Source organism: Prionailurus bengalensis, chromosome A1 (assembly GCF_016509475.1).
Source record: "Prionailurus bengalensis isolate Pbe53 chromosome A1, Fcat_Pben_1.1_paternal_pri, whole genome shotgun sequence".
In the NCBI taxonomy this organism is placed as follows: domain Eukaryota; kingdom Metazoa; phylum Chordata; class Mammalia; order Carnivora; family Felidae; genus Prionailurus; species Prionailurus bengalensis.
Window position 1 is genome coordinate 47,842,013 of NC_057343.1, and position 18,873 is coordinate 47,860,885.

General features: G+C 37.0%; 1 protein-coding gene across 1 annotated transcript in view; it reads left to right on the forward strand.

The window, feature by feature from the left end:
- PIBF1 (progesterone immunomodulatory binding factor 1) overlaps nucleotides 1-18,873 on the forward strand; it is a 209,735-nt gene that overhangs the window by 180,587 nt on the left and 10,275 nt on the right. The gene's annotated exons all lie outside the window — the stretch shown is intronic.

The window sequence follows — 18,873 nt, forward strand, 5'->3', positions numbered from 1 at the left end:
GCTATATCAGGTATTTGGGAAGAAATTATTGGAAAGATATTATTGAGAGAGATGAAGTGGGGAATATTACTGGAAGCAGTTCAGAAGTGCATATCCTAGAAGTGGTGTCAGGGGAATTGCAGGGTTGTCTCTGTCTTAGAAATGGCCTTTGGAGTAGGTTCTCTTAAAGGTGTATTTTATATGTTGGGTGAAAGGGATAAGGTGTCCCTGGACTAGATTTTAGAGATGACTTTTGTGTAGCTAACTAGATCTAACAACAGGTGATATAGATTAGGAAGAGCTTCTCTGAAGATACTTACTCTTTTTTTTCTGGCTTTCAGGCCTCATCTACTACCACTTGTGTCCTAAGATTCTGCCTTCAAATAGTTGTTTCTTCACTGTGGAAGCCTGATTCATTCACTATGTGAATTTTCACAAATGTTTTCCAAAATTGACTATTTAGGAAATAGTAACTGCAGATGTCCATTCAGCGATACCAGCTCCTTTTTTTCCATAAAGCTGCATAACAAGTATGTTTTTGGAATGGCGATTCTCATTTGTTTTTAGAAGATTATGCTACACTCTGAAAAAGATAGGAGCAACTTTATATATTTTATACATCATGCTTGGAATCACATTATTCATGAGTCCAAATAAAAACTCAAAGTTCTACTTAGTGGGTTGAGAATTGAGTAAGTTTAGAAGAAAATATGTTTAAACATGGAAATTAAATACTAGCAAAATGAAACTCCTGCTATATGACACCAACGAAATGTGCGTGGATACATGTCTAATTATCAGTTAATTTTCATGCATTTGATAGGATCTTCATTTTGGCAATCACAGTTTAATAATCCAACATTATAACTTTTCTTAATGCCAAACATCTAAAGAAAAGGAGCTTTATTTCTTTTCAAAGCAAAATAAAAATTGAAGCTTAATAAAATAAACGATACCAATTTTTCATCTTTTTCTAAGAAACAGTTTAATGCCAACTTGCATAGAACATGCAGATACAAAAGCAAGTGTAAACTGCTTATATGGAAGGGAATGGCAGGTGACTCAGGGCAATGCTTGACCATTCACTTGAATATTTACCTGATGAAACAGAGAGTCTACAGAATTGATTTATTCATTTTATGGCTCTGATGGGTCAAGTGCTTAGAATAGCCAATAGATAACAGTCAGATAAGAATACCTCTGATAAATGTAATTTTTTGAAAGTGAAAATCAGGGCTGAGGGGGCTCCTGGGTGGCTCAGTCAGTTGAGTGTCCAACTTCAGCCCAGGTCATGATCTTACAGCTAGTGAGTTCGAGCCCCGCATCGGGCTCTGTGCTGACAGCTCAAAGCTGGAGCATGTTTCAGATTCTGTGTCTCCCTCTCTCTCTGCCCTTCCCCTGCTTGTGCTCTGTCTCTCTCTTCCTCTGTCAAATAAATAAATATTATTTTTTTTTAATAAAAAAAGAAAGAAAGAAAATCGGGGCTGAGACTAAGGTGAGGCAAACAAACCACCTAGGGCACAAAATATAGGACGTGCCCACTCTGAGGATCATGCACAGTGCACCTGAGAGCTTGCCCCACCCTAGGCAGGACCCTGGGAAAATTGTCTAGTATGAGTCACTGCTTTAATCCCAGCTAAATTTTCTGTTTAAATCCACATGTGATCAAATGCACATTTTAAAGTTTTTCATTGCCTTTTTTGCACTGGACAATTTAACTTTTTAAGTGTCACTTAGTTCCAATAAGACTTTAGGTGGTCCTGAGGTGCCTGGGTGGCTCAGTGGGTTAAGCATCCGACTCTTGGTTTCAGCTCAGGTCATGATCTCATGGTTTGTGAGTTCAAGCCCTGCATTGGGCTCCATGCTGACAGTGCAGAGCCTGGTTAGGATTCTCTCGCTGTCTCCCTCACCCATTTTCTCTCTCTCCCTCTCTCTCTCTCTGTCTGTCTCTCTGTCTCTCTCTCTCTCTCTCCTCTCAAAGTAAATAAATACACTTAATAAAATAAAAAGACTTTTTTTTAATTTTTTAATGTTTATTTTTATTTTATTTTATTTTTATTATTTTTTTTAATGTTTATTTTTGAGACAGAGAGAGACAGACCATGAACGGGAGAGGGTCAGAGAGAGAGGGAGACACAGAACCTGAAGCAGGCTCCAGGCTCTGAGCTGTCAGCACAGAGCCCGACACGGGGCTTGAACTCACGGAACGTGAGATCATGACCTAAGCCAAAGTTGGACACTTAACCGACAGAGCCACCCAGGTGCCCCTAATGTTTATTTTTGAGGGCTAGAGAGACAAAGTGCAAACTAGGGAGAGCAGAGAGAGAGAGAGAAAAATAGAATCTGAAACAGGCTCCAGGCTCTGAGCTGTCAGCAGAGTCTGACATGGGGCTCAAACCCATGAACTGAGATCATGACCAGAGCTGAAGTCAGACATTCAACCAACTGAGCCACTCAGGTGCCCCAAAATAAAAAGACTTTAGATGGTCCTGTATTATGAAATGAGATCGCCCACTCCTTTACATAATTATCCAAGTATGCGTTAAATGAAAAAAGAAAACAGATGAGATAATTCTAGGTTGACAATTCTAAGACATTGGGGCATGACCATAGAGGGTTTTTATTTTCTATATTAATTAGTGTTAGATCAAAATTACTTGCTTAAAAGTAGCTAAGTTAAATATCACAGAGTTAAATATCATTGTCCCCACTTTTACAGACAAAACTGAGGCTGATAAGAGTTAAAAAAAACTAAACCATGATTATATACTTACTGTCAAAACTAAAAGAAAATCCTTTTTTTTTTCCTGAAACAAAAGCTTATGATCTTTTTCCTTAGTTCCATTTAGACAAAAACCTCATGATGAATTATTGCTTGCATTAGTTCCAGGAAATATTTTTGCCACTGTAGATGAAGTTATATTCTTTCTTTTTTGTCAGAAAGTGAAAACTATGTAATTTAATGTGTTTCCTTTTTGTCTTAGTTGCCAAAACTCTCAGAGCTGAATATCTTATCCAGGTGTTATAATCTTTTTTTCCTCTTTCACTTTTGATGCCTCAGAATAACTTTCTCTGTTTCTTTCAATAGGTTGCGATCTTTTTTACCCTTAAATGCCTTTACTTATATACTGAGACCTCTGAGGTGTAAAAATATAAAATAATTCAATCTTAAATAATGAGGTAAAAAGGAGGTCAAGGAAAAGATCAACTCCTAGGACCCCACTGTTGGATAGCATAGCAGGGCTTCAAGCTAAATAATTCAGTTTTGAGTAAAAGAAATGTGATGACTTGGAATGTCTTCTTTCTTGTTGAGTGTACCTCTCAGGACTCTTTTTTTTTTTTTTTTAATTTATGTATTTATTTTGAGAGAGAGAGAGAGAGAGAACACGAGTCAGGGAGAGGCATCAGAGAGAATCCCAAGCAGGCTCTGTACTGCCAGTGCAGAGCCGAATGTGAGGCTTGAACCCACAAACTGTGAGATCATGACCCACCCAGGCCCCTATCAGGAATCTTCTTTAATGGCTTTTTCATGTTTCATCCATTTTTATCCACTCATCTTTGCCTCATTGAAACAAGATTTGCTGATTTGGAAATTCTAATTCTGCGCTTCTGTGTGTATATTTCATCATACGCCCTTAGAATATAAGTTTTCAAGAGTTGGAAAATCATATTTAATCAGCCAAATGTCTAATAGAATACTGAGCATAATTTTAAAAAGCTGATGTAAAAGGGGCACCTGGGTGGCTCGGTCGGTTAAGCGTCTGACCTCAGCTCAGGTCATGATCTCACAGTTCATGAGTTCGAGCCCTGCGTAGGGCTATGTGCTGACAGCTCGGAGCCTGGAGCCTGCTTCGGATTCTGTGTCTCCCTCTCTCTCTGCCCCTCCTTTGCTCACGCCCTGTCTCTCTGTCTCTCAAAAATGAATAAACATTTAAAAAATAAAAAAAGCTGATGTAAAAGCTCTTTTTTAATTTCTTTTGCAGCTATATTAAGGGTAGTGGTAAGAGCTCCACTTAAGAAGCTATTCCAGTATTTCAGTGAGTGATGGTGGTATCTTGAACTTGACTAGTGATGATGGTGTCAAGCAAAAATGGACTAATTTGAATTTTTTTAATGTTTATTTCTGAGAGAGAGAGAGAACGCACTCTTGTGAGTGAGTTGGGGAGGGGCAGAGAGAGAGGGAGACCTAGAATCCAAAGTAGGCTCCAGGCTCTGAGCTGTCAGCACAGAGCCTGATGCAGGGCTCAAACCCATGAGCCATGAGATCATGATCTGAGCCAAAGTCATACACTTAACTGACTAAGCCATGCAGGTGCCCCAAGAATGGACTAATTTGAAAGCTATTTAGAAAGCAGAATCATAGAGTGTGGTGATTAGATCCAGAAACTTTTGAAGAGAGGAGGAATGAGAATTGATGGCCTGGGTTTTGGCTTGTGGCCTGGGTTTATGGTCGTGCTACACAGCACATGGGAGGAATAGATTTGGAGAAGAAAATCTCAAGGAAATACCTAAGTAGAGATAACCAGTAGAGAGTTAAAAATGTAGATTCTGGAGGGGCGTCTGGGTGGCTCAGTTGGTTAAGCTTCCGACTCTTAGTTTCAGCTCAGGTCGTGATCTAACAGTTTCTTGAGTTCGAGCCCCACACTGGGCTCTGTGCTCACAGCTACAAGCCTGGTTGGGATTCTCTCTCTCCCTCTCTCTGCCCTTCTCCTGGTCACGCTGTCTCTATCTTTCTCAAAAATAAATAAATAAGCTTAAAATATGTATTTTTTTAAAATGTAGGTTCTGGAGCCTAAGAAAGAGAACTCATCTAGAGGTAGAGATTTGGGGGTCACAGCATAAAGATAGTGCTTTACATGGAAGTCATTAAATGAACTGATAAATGAAGTACATAGAGTGAGCAGAAAAAGGCAGAGGCCATACTCTTGAAGAGTACCAACATTTAAAGGATGGGCAGAGGAAAAAGTACATACACAAATTAGAGTGCAGGGTGACAATAAAGATAGCAGGAACTTTAGAAGGAGAATAGAATCTGGCCAGTGACATGGACTGTCGAGACAAGTCAGACAAAGATAAAAAAGCAACCATCGATTGAATTTAACAAGATGGTACAGCACTTTCAGTGGAGCTAAAAAGCAGACGACAGAGAATTGATGAGTGAGCGGAAGTTGAAAAGTGGGCTGTGGGAAAAATAGACAGCCCTTAAGATATTTAAATCAGAGAATATAGCATGATCAGGCAGGAGGCATGAAGTCGAGTGCTTTTACCTCCCACAGCTAGAGAGTATCCAGTTGTGTTGTTTTTTTTTTAATATAACTTAATGTCAAATTGGCTAACATACAGTGTATACAGTGTGCTCTTGGTTTTGGGGGTAGATTCCCATGATTCATCACTTGCATACAACACCCAGTGCTCATCCCAACAAGTGCCCTCCTCAATGCCCATCATCCATTTTCCCCTCTCCTCCGCCACCCTCCCCCACCGCCCATCAACCCTCAGTTTGTTATCTGTATTTAAGAGTATTTTATGGTTTGCCTCCCTCCCTCTCTGTAACTATTTTTTCCCCCTTCTCTCATGGTCTTCTGTTAAGTTTCTCAAGTTCCACATATGAGTGAAAACATATGGTATCTTTCTCGGACTGACTTATTTCACTTAGCATAATACCCTCTAGTTCCATCCATGTTGCTGCAAATGGCATGATTTCATTCTTTCTCATTGCCAAGTAGTATTCCATTGTATATATAAACCACATCTTCTTTATCCATTCATCAGTTGATGGACTTTTAGGCTCTTTCCATAATTTGGCTATTGTTGAAAGTGCTTCTATAAACATTGGGGTACATGATCCCCTATGAATCATCACTCTTGTATCCTTTGGATAAATTCCTAGTAGTGCTTTTGCTGGGTCATAGGGTATTTCTATTTTTAATTTTTTGAGGAACTTCCACACTGCTTTCCAAAGGGCTGCACCAGTTTGCATTCCCATCAATAGTACAAGAGGGTTCCCATTTCTCCACATCCTCACCAGTATCTGTTGTTTCCTGAGTTGTTAATTTTAGCCACTCTGACCAGTGTGAGGTGGTATCTCAGTGTGGCTTTGATTTCTATTTCCCTGATGATGAGTGACGTTGAGCATCTTTTCATGTGTCTGTTGGCCATCTGGATGTCTTCTTTGGAATAGTGTCTATTCATGTCTTCTGCCCATTTCTTCACTGGATTGTTTGTTTTTTAGGTGTTGAATTTGGTAAGTTCTTTATAGGTTTCAGATACTAGTCCTTTATCCGATATGTCATTTGCAAATATCTTTTCCCATTCTGTTGGTTGCCTTTTAGTTTTGTTGATTGTTTCCTTTGTAGTACAGAAGCTTTTTATCTTGATGAGGTCCCAGTAGTTCATTTTTGCTTTTAAATCCTTTGCCTTTGGAGACATGTCGAGCAAGAAATTGCTGCGGCTGAGGTCAAAGAGGTTGTTGCCTGTTTTCTCCTCTAGGAATTTGATTGTTTCCTGTCTCACATTTAGGTCTTTGATCCATTTTGAGTTTATTTTTGTGTATGGTGTAAGAAAGTGGTCTAGTTTCATTCTTGTGCATGTTGCTATCCAGTTCTCCCAGCACCATTTGCTAAAGAGACTGTCTTTTTTTCCATTGGATGAGAGTATCCAGTTTAAATGGTGATGGGAAGGAGGCACATAGATGTTGCAGATACAAATGAGAAAATAATCAGCTGAGCAAAGTGTTAGGGAAGGAGAAGATCAGAGCTCAGTGATGGGATTTAACTTTAGACAGGAGGGCTGTACCTTTTCCATTTTGAAGATAGAAATAAAGATTATGTTAAGATAAAAGTGAGTTTGTAGGTTTGGTGGTAAGAATTTAGGTAGTTCCTGTCTAATGGCTATACTATAATGGCAGGAGATGTGCTAATGTCACAGTTTTGAGGAAATAGAATTTTAAAATAGCCACACAGTAAATGAGTGATATATATTATGGAAACATCAAATAATTGCCAAGTTGAAACACCATGTGTTTCTAGTAGTACCACCATTCTATGTAATTTTTCTCCAGTAGCATTCAGCATGCCAGGTGTCAACATGGGGAAGATGGACAGGTGGACTGGCCCAGAATTACATTCCACCTTCTCTTAGGTATGCATATTATACATGTTCAGATCTCTTGTTAAATTGTAAGGTTGGAATTACCTTTATATTCTTTATGTCACCTACATTTGGAATACTGTGGAAAAAGCCAAAAGTTAAACAGACAAGATGAGTTCATATCACAGCTTTGCTACTTGACAGCCATGGATTCTTGTGATGAGAATTGAACCCCTCTAAACTTAGTTTCCTCGTGTGTGAAAGTAATATCTACTTTGCAGGACTATATGAGAATGAAATACTGTAGTAACATTCCTGGCATGTCACAGGCACCTAACTCTATGAAGGTGGTTCCTTTTTCTTTTTCCCTTCTGTTTCAAAATTCAATTCATATGTTATGTATGCTTTGAAGTTCTCTGTAACTTGACAAAGAAAAACTTATCTTTTTTTTCTACCTCTTTCCAATAGTTTTTTAAATATTTCTATTAATGTTCACATCACTATATGTCATAATTATGCATGTGTCTTTCCCAGTAAAGTACTTCATTCTTCCTTGTATATTACCCTTTTAGCACAGTATTTAGCACATAATAAGTACTCAGTTGAATGTTTGTTATGGCCCTTTACAGTCTTCCACTATAATTGCACTTGAAGCTGTCAAACAGAATAGTCAAATAGAAAGCTTTAGAAACTAGCCTTTAATATATCCTCATCCCCTTCCCTCAGATAGTAAAATACACTCTGACAACTGATAACATTTTAACTGAAGAAGTACGGAAGGTCTCTTACACCCAAGAACAATTTCAGAGATTTATCTGAAAGTAGCCACTAGGAAGTCCTATCTGAAAAGTTTGTCTAGGGGCGCGTGGGTGGCTCAGTCGGTTGAGCGTCTGACTCTTAATTTTGGCTAAGTTCACGATCCTAGGGTCGTGGGATTGAGCCCCATGTCAGGCTCCGTGCTAAGTGTGGAGCCTGCTTGGGATTCTCTCTCTCCCCCTCTGTGCCTCTCCCCCACCCGCATGCTCTCTGTCTCTCTAAAATAAAATTAAAAAAAAAAAAAAAAGCTTTGAAAAGTTTGTCTACAGTAAAGCTATTCCTAAAACCCTGGATGCAGCAACCTCTATGGGTATCCAGCCTTTAAGGAATGGTATATGTTCATGGGCGGTATCTATTTCTAAGACTTAAGTAAGGTTCTTCTACCCCTTCACTTAGTGCCTCTACCAATAATATCTTTCAGGGTGTACAGGCATTTCAGTTTGTATTTAACCAGAATTAACCAACCACTCCTTACTACGGTACATAGAATATGCAAAGCCCCATACTTGCCTAAATGTTGTAGTCCCATTAGCCCAGATAACTTACCCCTTACTGCAGTGTGTATCACCTAACAAAAAGAAAACAAACCTGCAGTTAGCCAGGTTTCTTAAAAGTGAAGTCACAGTATAATTATCATTCTTTTATGGTATGTTTATGTTCCCGGATTCTAACTCGTTATGTTCTTTGTGATTTCTCGGAAAGTTTCAGGGACATTTCAGCACCACAAGTGCCCCTTAGGCAATCCACTTCATAAAGGGTTCAAATAAATTACATATTTCTATATGTGTGTCATTCCTTTTGGTTCCTACTTCACTGTTTTGACATTTTCTTAAGAGTACCTTTTTTACATGTTTTTTTTATATACTTCTGTAGTTACATTTTACATCATCCTAAAAAAAAAAAACACCGAGTGCAGAAGTTAATTTTTCTTTAAATGAAAATGCAATTATTTCTCAGATTTATACATTTCTCATCTTAGTGGTACTCTTCCAGTTAAAATTTGCTTTGATTTGCTGGGTTTAAGTGAGTATTTTAAAGAAAGACAATTATTATAGTGAAAACCTAAAGCACACATACAAAGGAAGTCATATTTTTTCTATAAAGTTTTAGAATGCTTATTTTTTCCATATAAGGGTATGTGAACTCAGGTCCAAGGAAATTCAGGGAGTAAAATATTGCAAAAAATACTCATTGATAATCTCGAATTTACATATACTTTTAAAAGTATGCCAGAACCAAACCTATTACATATCAGTAATAATAATATCTTGAATTTTTATAGCTTCTTTTTACCAAAATGTTTACAACATTTTCAGATTGTGTTATACTAATATACATACGGATCAGTTATAGATTGCTTTCAACCAAGTGTGTTTGGAAATATGGAATCAAAGAAAGCAAACGTTTTAAATTATTCCTTCATATTGAGAGACCTGGTCTTTTGCTTGTGCCTTCTAGAATTCAAGAGCACTGGAGCACCTAGGTGGCTCAGTCAGTTAAGTGTCCAACTCTTGACTTCAGCTCAGGTCATAATCTCACATTTCATGAGTTCAAACCCCACATTGGGCTGTGCTGACAGCAAAGAGCCTGCGTGGGATGCTCTCTCTCCCTCTCTCTCTGCCCCTCCACAGCTCTCTCTCTCTAAAAATAAATAAATAAATAAACGTTAAAAAAAAATTTTTTAATAGAATTCAAGAGCATTGAACTTTTTCCCAAAATAGGTGCTTTTCAGTTAATAATAAGAATGCTTAATATTTGTATATTACTTTAGAGTTTTTTATACTCATTTACTTTATTTAAGCCTCACAGGAACCCTATAATGGTCTTTTACCCATTTCACAGAAATAACAACTGAATCTCAGTTATCCATTTTGTAGAAAATTAATAACTCTTCTCAGTTTTGAATTGCATAAAAGACATGTGAATTTCTTTTAGATTGTACTCTGGTGGACCTCTGTGTTTATGTGGACTTGTACAGAACTCAGTAATACTAGGTCAAATTATTTTGATTTTTGGGGTGCCTGAGTGGCTCAGTCAGTTGAGTGTCCACCTTTGGCTCAGGTCATGATCTCACGGTTCATGAGTTTGAGCCCCGCGTCGGGCTCTGTGCTTACAGCTCAGAGCCTGGAGCTTGCTTTGGATTCTGTGTCTCCCTCTCTCTCTGCCCCTCCCCCACTCATACTCTGTCTCTCTCTCTCTCTCTCTCTCTCAAAAATAAATAAACATTAAAAATTTTTTTTAATTTATTTTGATTTTCATAAGTATTTTGGCTTCAATCTTTCATCATCTTTAAAATTACAAATATCTTTGTTGTATATTACAAGCAAAACTATGTCTTGTGTGAAGCAATATATCTCATCATAAAAATATTTTATCTGAAAAAAGAAAAATAAATAAAAATATTTTATCTGCGTATATATGTCCTTTTAACTTTTTTCACATCATATTTTCATATCTACTAGGTATCATATAGACCTGTTATTTTCTAGTTTTTTAAATATTTTAGAATGAAATATGTTTTATTTCCACTATATTTCAGAAGTTTGGCATATTTTCTTTTAAATAGTAAGTTCATTTCTCTGACCTTTTTTTTAATCAGTAAGGGACAAGTAAATGACCTCCTACTATCATTTCTAACCCTGTGTTTTTATGACTTAGAACTGTAGCAGTTTGTAACAAACCACACAATTCTAGGACATGAGGAGATGCACAAAATGCAAAGCTATAAGATAAGTCCCTGGAAATATGTGGTGACCAAGAGATTGTGAACAATGATGTGAGATAATTATGATCATAATCCTGTTAGGTACCATATTAGCACTATTTTGATGTAACTTAACAAGTCACTGATCACATATCAAGGAGCTAACACAAAGAAGACTAAGAATAAAACATTGAGAAAGTATAGGCACTGGAGTGAGCCACACTCGGGAAACCAGCCCTCAAAATAGAGCACAGTGTTTAGAGACTGAAGTCGATGATGGACTTCAGCTAGAACATGCATAAAAACCTATCAGATTATACTAAGAGAGTAAAGGCCAGAAACTAGACAGCAACTAGATGAATACTGTTTCAGAGGGAAAGATGGGCACCAAGAGAGCATGAATACCAGAAAGCAGAGCAGTTAGAAGTCCAAGATGTATAACCCAGCAATCAGGCGAGATAAAGGTATGTACAAACCAATCAGCAGAATCAAAGTGCCCATACTTCTGTTGTAAGTTCAACAATGGCAGTGATTTCAACTCAGGGGCCTACTCTACTGTATTAACACTAGCTTCTTCTGCCTGACCTTAAGATTATATCCAAGTTCAGGAAAGAATGTACCAGGTGATTAGTTACATCCCTTAGGCTATGACAGCACAGTAGTCTCTCATTCAAGTAAATACTTGAGCTCTTGCTAAGCTTTCAGTCATAGATAAGGTATGGTTCCAAAAATGTGAATGTCGTCTTAAATACATTAGAATAAGAAGTAGATAAGCCTTACTCTACTCTTCGCTGGCCAAGACTTTTTTCTTTGTTCTGTTCTAGGCCCAAAACTTTTAAATACTAGAAGATAATCTGAGGAAAACAATCAGGATAGTGAAAGAATTCAAGAATTCTTTTTAGTCATAAAAGGGATGAATGAACTGGGGGTATTTACAGAAGAAATGATTCAGAGAGATGTAAGAAATTCAAAGTAAGCATGTGAAAGAAGCAGTAATAGACTTGTTATACATGTCTCCAAAGGCTAGAATTAAAACCTAAGGATAGACCTCATAAGGAGACATGTTTTGTTTGTTTTCCTTTGCTTTGTTGCTTTGTTGCTTTGTTGTTGTTGTGTTGTTTTGTTTTGTATAGAGTCTGGGTTAAATAACTTGAAGATCACTTCCAAACCTGAAAGTGTGTGTATCGAAGGCTTTGATAGAAGATAGATGTTCTATTGTGTAAATAATGACAGCTTTGAACCCAGAAAGACCTGCACTCTAGGGAGACGTTAGCCTACAAATGGGAACAAGTATTTTGATGGGAAGACTGAGGGACTGGAAAAGAGGGGTTTGCAGTCGTAGATACTGCTACTGTTCTCTAACAGTTCTGCCATACAAAATCTGCTTTATCTGTTGTTTAGAGTGTAGTGGCATTGGCATTCAAGGTATATTTTAAATTCCTCAAAAATCACATATTAAAAATCTCTCCTGGGGTGCCTGGGTGGCTCAGTCGGTTAAGTATCTGAGTCTTCGGCTCAGGTCATGATCTCACAGTTCTTGAGCTTGAGCCCCGAGTTGGACTCTGTGCTGACAGCACGGAACCTTCTTGGGATCCTCTCTCTCCCTCTCTCCTTGCCCCTCTCCTGCTCACATACACATTCTCTCTCTCCCAAAATAAAGAAATGAACTTAAAAAAAAAAAGAATATTTAAAAAATATCTCCACTGAAGTATTTTCAAGTTGAAATGATTTGAGGTCTGAAATCTGCTTTGAAATGTTTCAAAAAAAACTGGTAAGGGAATAGATAAAACATTGTTGACAGAACAATCTGGCACTTCCTCAAACAACTAAACACAGAAATGTAGAAATACCATATGACCCAGCAATCCACTCCTAGGTATATACCTAGGAGAAATGAAAACAGGTCCACACAAAAACTTGTGCATGAATCTTTATAGCAACATTATTCACAGCAGTCAAAAAGTGGAAACAACCTGGGGCGCCTGGGTGGCTCAGTCGGTTAAGCGGCTGACTTCAGGTCATGATCTCACGGTCCGTGGGTTCGAGCCCCGCATCGGGCTCTGTGCTGACAGCTCAGAGCCTGGAGCCTGTTTCAGATTCTGTGTCTCCCTCTCTCTCTGACCCTCCCCCGTTCATGCTCTGTCTCAAAAATAAATAAATGTTAAAAAAAAATTTTTTTTTTAAAAAGTGGAAACAACCTAAATGTCCATCCGCTGATGAATGGATAAACAAAATACAGAATAATCAGATAATAGAGTTTTATTTGGCCATTAGAAGGAATTAAGTAGTGGTATGTTACAACATGGATGACCCTTGAAAATGTTATGCTAAATGGAAGAAGCCAGTAACAAAAGATCACATATTTTATGATTCCATTCATATGAAATGTCTAGAACAGGAAAATCTACACAGGCAGAAAAAAGATTAGTGGTTACTTAAGGCTGAGAAGTTGAGAGTAAGGTGGGATAGCAGAGTGATTCCTAAAGGAGTCCAGGTTTCTTTTTGAAGTAAAAGTTTCATAATGGACTATAGTAATAGTGGGTAATCGTAATGTCTGCGAATATACTAAAAAACATTGGATTATATAGTTTAAATGGATGACTGTATGGTGGTGAATTGTATCTCATTAAAGCTGTTTGACAAAACAAATCTGGCAAAATGTTTATCATTGGTATAGTTAGCCAATAGAAATTGAGAGCTTCATATGCTCTCGTCTTTGTATGTTTGAAAATTTCCATAATAAAATGTTTTTTAAATACCCTTTCAGATGAAATTTAAATATCCAAAATATGTATGTACTTGGTTTAAAACAAGGTTGGTTTTTACCTTGTGTTTACCTCAAGTAGGAAAGATGCACAGAATTATCTGACTTAGTAGCCATGACACATTGTTATTCGTATGTAAAAACACTTACATTTGACCTCTAGTGGAGCACATACTTTGCATTATACTTGTCAGAGCTATTTTCATCAAGAAATGCCATCTATGTGTCCCCTTGCCAACATCTTTGCAGAGTTTACAACTTTCAGCAATTTATTGGCATCAACTACGCAATTCTGTTAAGCAGCTGCTGTGTAGTTGAGCTGTTTTAATATACCACCACTCTCTGTGCATAGTTTCTACTAAATGGCCAAGATATACGATTCTGGATTTACGAGAGCAGTTTATCACGTTTGTAGAGATTATTTCTGCAGTAACAATCGTCATCGTCCTCATCATCATCATCTAGAAGTTTTATAAGAATGTCCTTGCCCTTAATTCTTCCATTTTGAACACTAATTATTTCACTTCAATGTGGTTTGTATTGTTTCATTTTATTTCAGTTTTACCCTAAGTCTCAATTGTTCAGCCAGATGCAGTTCTGGAGTTGTTAATTTTAAAGAATGGTTCATTCATTCTGAAGTTACTGTAATTTTTTTATGTATTTGATATACTAGATTGTAACATAAATACTGTTCACTTTTTGGAAATCAGTATAAGAGTATATCAGAATTAATGAATATTATTATAAATCAGACCATGTTATAGATTAGTATTTAAAGGTCTCAAACTAGTGATTTAAGGGAAAGAGGACTGGGGCATGGCACTTTTACAGTATTTTAATTTTTCCATGAACAAGTAATAGCATTTTTAAAAACAGGAATTTTTTAAAAATATTTTGAGAAATGGCTTTCTAAATTAATGGAACATTTGCCAAGAAGAGGCTAAACCTGCCAAAATAAGGGACTCTGGATTAGGGCACTCTACGTTTTGTCATTTTGGAGAAGAGCGCCTACTTTCTGCAAGAGGACCTTCAAGTGAAGCTTACTAAACAGTTTCTCTCATCCACATAGAGATTGTACTCAACTGTCTCATTCATATGAGTGAAACAAAAAAAACAAAAAGAAAACTTTTAATGTGGTTCTTTGTTCATAAATTGGAACATACACCAAAGACTGTCAGAAACAGAAAGAAAATAATTAGCATAAGAGGGGAAAAATTACAATGAACAGGGGCTCCTGGGTGGCTCAGTTGGTTAAGCTTCAGACTTTGGCTCAGGTCATGATCTCACGATTCATGGGTTTGGGCCCTGTGTTGGGCTCTGTGCTGACAGTCAGAACCTGGAGCCTTCTTTGAAATCTTTGTCTCCCTCTCTCTCTGTCCCTACCCTGCTTGCGCTCTGTCTCTCTCTCAAAAACAATATAAAACATTTATTTAAAAATTTTTAATACAAAAAAAATCACAATCAACAGAGAAACTGACCCTGTTCTCCAAAGAAAACAAAAACAAAATTCCATAGCAGAAAAGAACTTACAAAGTAGCTATAATTAGTTTTTTCAGAAAGATTTGAGAAAGTAGTATTTCCATAAAATAAGAAACAGTGAACAAAAAAAAAACGGTGATATTTTCAAAATTGCTAAATTAAAAGTCATGAAATTATTATAAGTAAGTAAAAATGCCAGGACAGGATGTGAGGAAAAGTCAACGAGCTCTCCTAAAATTTAGAAAAAGGAAAAAAGATGGAAACTAGCAGAGAAAAGTTAAACAACATAGAATATTCCAGAGAAAGAAAATACCTACAAAGAAATAGGAATCAGCTTGGCATCATAGTTCTCAGAAACTCGACTTTATTTTTTTTTCAATTTTTTAAAATATTTATTATTTTTGAGAGAGAAAGAGAGCAAGTCAGGGAGGGAGAGAGAGAGAGGGAGACACAGAATCCAGAGGGGCTCCAGGCTCTGAGCTGTCAGCACAGAGCCCAACACAGGGCCCGAACCCACGAACCACAAGATTATGACCTGAGCTGAAGTTGGATGCTTAACTGACTGAGGCACCCAGGTGCCCCAGAAACTTGACTTGAGGAAACAAAGAAGCAATACCATGCAAGTCCTAAAGAAAAGTACAATATTTTATTCCACAGTAACTTCTCAGAAAATTACCAGATTGTGTGCCATCAAATAACAAAGAGAGAGAGAAGTACAAGAAATACTGGAACTTGCCAAGATAAATAATAAAGAAATAAAGTAATAAAAAGAAATTTCAGGATAACAACTGTGCATCAGTCTTAAAAGCGGTCAGTACAAAATTGAGTCCAGTTAATAGCATTATTAAGAAACTAGATAATCTTAGGAAAGATGGAAAAACACATATATTGTTTCCATCAATGAGGAAAAAAAATAGAAGGCAGGAACTCTAGAAGAGGGAGGGAAATATCTGTAAAAAACGTCAGAGTCCAAACAGGACAAGTAAATGATATGATTTTGAGCAATAGATGCAGTATAAGAAAAAATAATTCAGTTGAACATGATACTTGAAACATTCTCCTTTGAACATCAGAGGTTCCCTTCCTGTGGATCTAATCATACGCTCTGCTCTACAGTGAACAGTATTTGTAAATCATTACATAGTAGTACAAATAACCCTACTGACCAGTCAAAAAAGGACAGTTGTAGAGCAGAGAAAAGCAGAATCAAAAGCTAGAGAAATGAAATGCAAAAGTCAAGTCCAAACAATAAGAGCAGAATCTTAAATAGGAGATGGAGCCAGTGATCAGGAGCCAGGCAGGAACATGGTGAGAATCAAACCAGATCAGGAACAAACCAGAAGATCTCAAGGTGACTTCATCTCACCAAAGGATTCTGTTTTATAGTGACAAGCAAGTTTTCTAGCTCGTGTACGTTATGTTGGTTTGTTTATTTTCGTTTTCGTTTTGTCAGTCTAAGAATTGGAATCTCACAACTATAACCATTTATTTGTAATAGTAACAACCAAATAAGGTATGACAATTTATGCCAAAAATGTAGGTGAAAAATATATTAAAATATTGCCATGGTTAGGAAGACTCAGTATTATATAAGTCCGTTCTAAGTTTTTCTTGTAATTTAACATAATTCCACCCCTATTTCTATGAATATAGCCCTAAAAATACTTGAATCATTAAACATTATAACAGTGTGACATGGGGGCATGAATTGACAGACTATTGGTATAGAGTTTAAAAGTCCAGAAATAAATCATATACTTATATGAAAATTTAGTATATGATAAAGACAAGCATCTGAAGTGGGTGAACATATAATGTTATTATAGAATAGCTATGGGGGAAAGATGTTGAATCCACACCCTTCACCATAAGCTAGGATAAACTTCAAACAGATTAGAGGTCTAAATGTTTGAAAAGGAAAAGAAAAACCATAAAACTATCTTGAGGAAAATGGAAGAAGAAAACACAGAGAAGGCTGTACAATGAGAGATTGATATATTCAGCTACATCAGAATCAGAAAGTTCTGCATAGCAAAAAAAAAAAATTTTTAAGTGTAAACATAGTCAAATAAAATATAAACAAGGGGGAAGAAAAACTGCCACTCATACTACAAAGGGGTCTAACATATAGAGAGCTCCTTGAAATGCAGAAGAAAATGACCAATCATCTGGGAGAAAAATGGGCCAAGGATATCAACAGAAAAGGAAATATCTTTAAATATAGGAGAAGCTGCTTAACCTCCCAACAGAAGAAATGCTAAATAAACACATTCACTTATCCGACTGGCAAATATCCAAAAAAGTAACACAAGCATAGATATTATCAATTAGGAAACTGAAGTTCATTGAACAGAATGAACAGATTGCCTAAATTTACATAGTTAATAACAGAGTCAGGAATAGATGTCTTTGACTTCTAACCTAACTAAAATATTTCCAGTACATGTGCTTGCTTTTCTATGTGTTCAGTAGATGATGTTATTCTAGATCGTATGTGATGTTAAAGTGGAATTTTCTTTCCCCAAATTTACCATTGGTATAAAAGGGGGTGGATCATTTATGACCAAGCATAATAAAACGGAACAAAATTTTTCTACATGTTCTTTTGGTATCCATTGTAGCTATATCATCTTAATAGGATTTTTACAGAACTGTGTTGCTTAAAAAGTGTTCTTTATCTAGATTTCAGAAACCATGCTAACATTGTTTAATGCAATCAGATGAACAAAGGTAGACTATGACAGCACCATAAATTGAGTGGTCCTTGTGTGGATAAAGCAACGACATATGATTTCCCTTCTGTCTCTTGACCAGCATCAGGAATGAGCTGCTTCCTGTAACTGCTCCTATACCGGCGGCAGAAGGAAGCCCAAGAGAAACCAAATTATGGCTCCTCTAGGGCACCTAGGAGCCAAAGCCCTCTGCCTAGTGTACCTGCAACTCCTTCCTGTTCTCCCTCCTCATCCTCGTTGCCCTCCCTGTCCCCTTCCCCAGCAAATATGAATGATCCTCTTTACTGTGTTAATCTGGAGACTAGTACTAGGCTGTATTAAAGCTTATTTTTTCCTATTATTTTACCTTCATGCTATGATACAAAAGTTATGGCAAGTAAATTTAGGTTCTTTCAGATAGAAAGTTTTCTTTTGATAGTCTGAGAGTCCATCATCTCCCCTTTCCCTTCTACTTACCATGGAAAGTAGAACACGAGCTAAAATCTACCATAATACCAGACATGTTTAACATCAAATCAGTGATTAGGTACTTCACTCTAGGGAACATATAAATGAAATAATCTTGAAAGCAAAAAGAGCCCTCCAAAGGCTCAAATAATATTCTATCAGATTGGCAGTGTCTGAAGGTATACACATTTCATGTGCAGCGGCCAAGCCAACCCCAGTACTGCAGAAAGGAGAAAAAGGATTCTGGCACCATTTCTTCCAGCTCCTCTGTTGGCCCTAAGATTTATTAAGGCTCGGTGGCTTGAACTCAACAGCTATGTTTTAAAATACTCACTCAAGCTAGATGGTTCTAAATAGAACTAATGACAGCCAGGGGGGGGGAAAGGCCTGTAGGAACTTGCTCTGACACAGAGCTGATGTCTATAAACAGATTAGTAGAAGGGAGCAGAACATCTCTCTACCTCCATAACTCTTATGTCTTGGCATGAAAATGAAATAAAATAATAGGAAAAAATTATTTCCAGCACAGCCCACCATTATTCTACGGAAGTAAGGTAAAGAAAAGTTTAGTCTGTCCTCCAAATGCTTGTGTTTCATTGAATGAATTTAGTAATTAATCATAAATATCCACTAATTAGTGTTAGATGCTGAAGGCTTGAGTGTGGGGAGAAATAAAAGACAAAATAGACTTGGAAGAGGAAATGACTGAAAATTGTGATCTGTGCTCTTATTTAAGATGTTCAGCATAATTAATTCATAGTTCAAGCAGCCACTGCTAAAGCCAACCCCAGTTTTCATTTGTAAAAGAAGAGGGAATGGTACGGTTTAAAAAATCCTGAAATTGTATGGAACTTAAGGTTTGA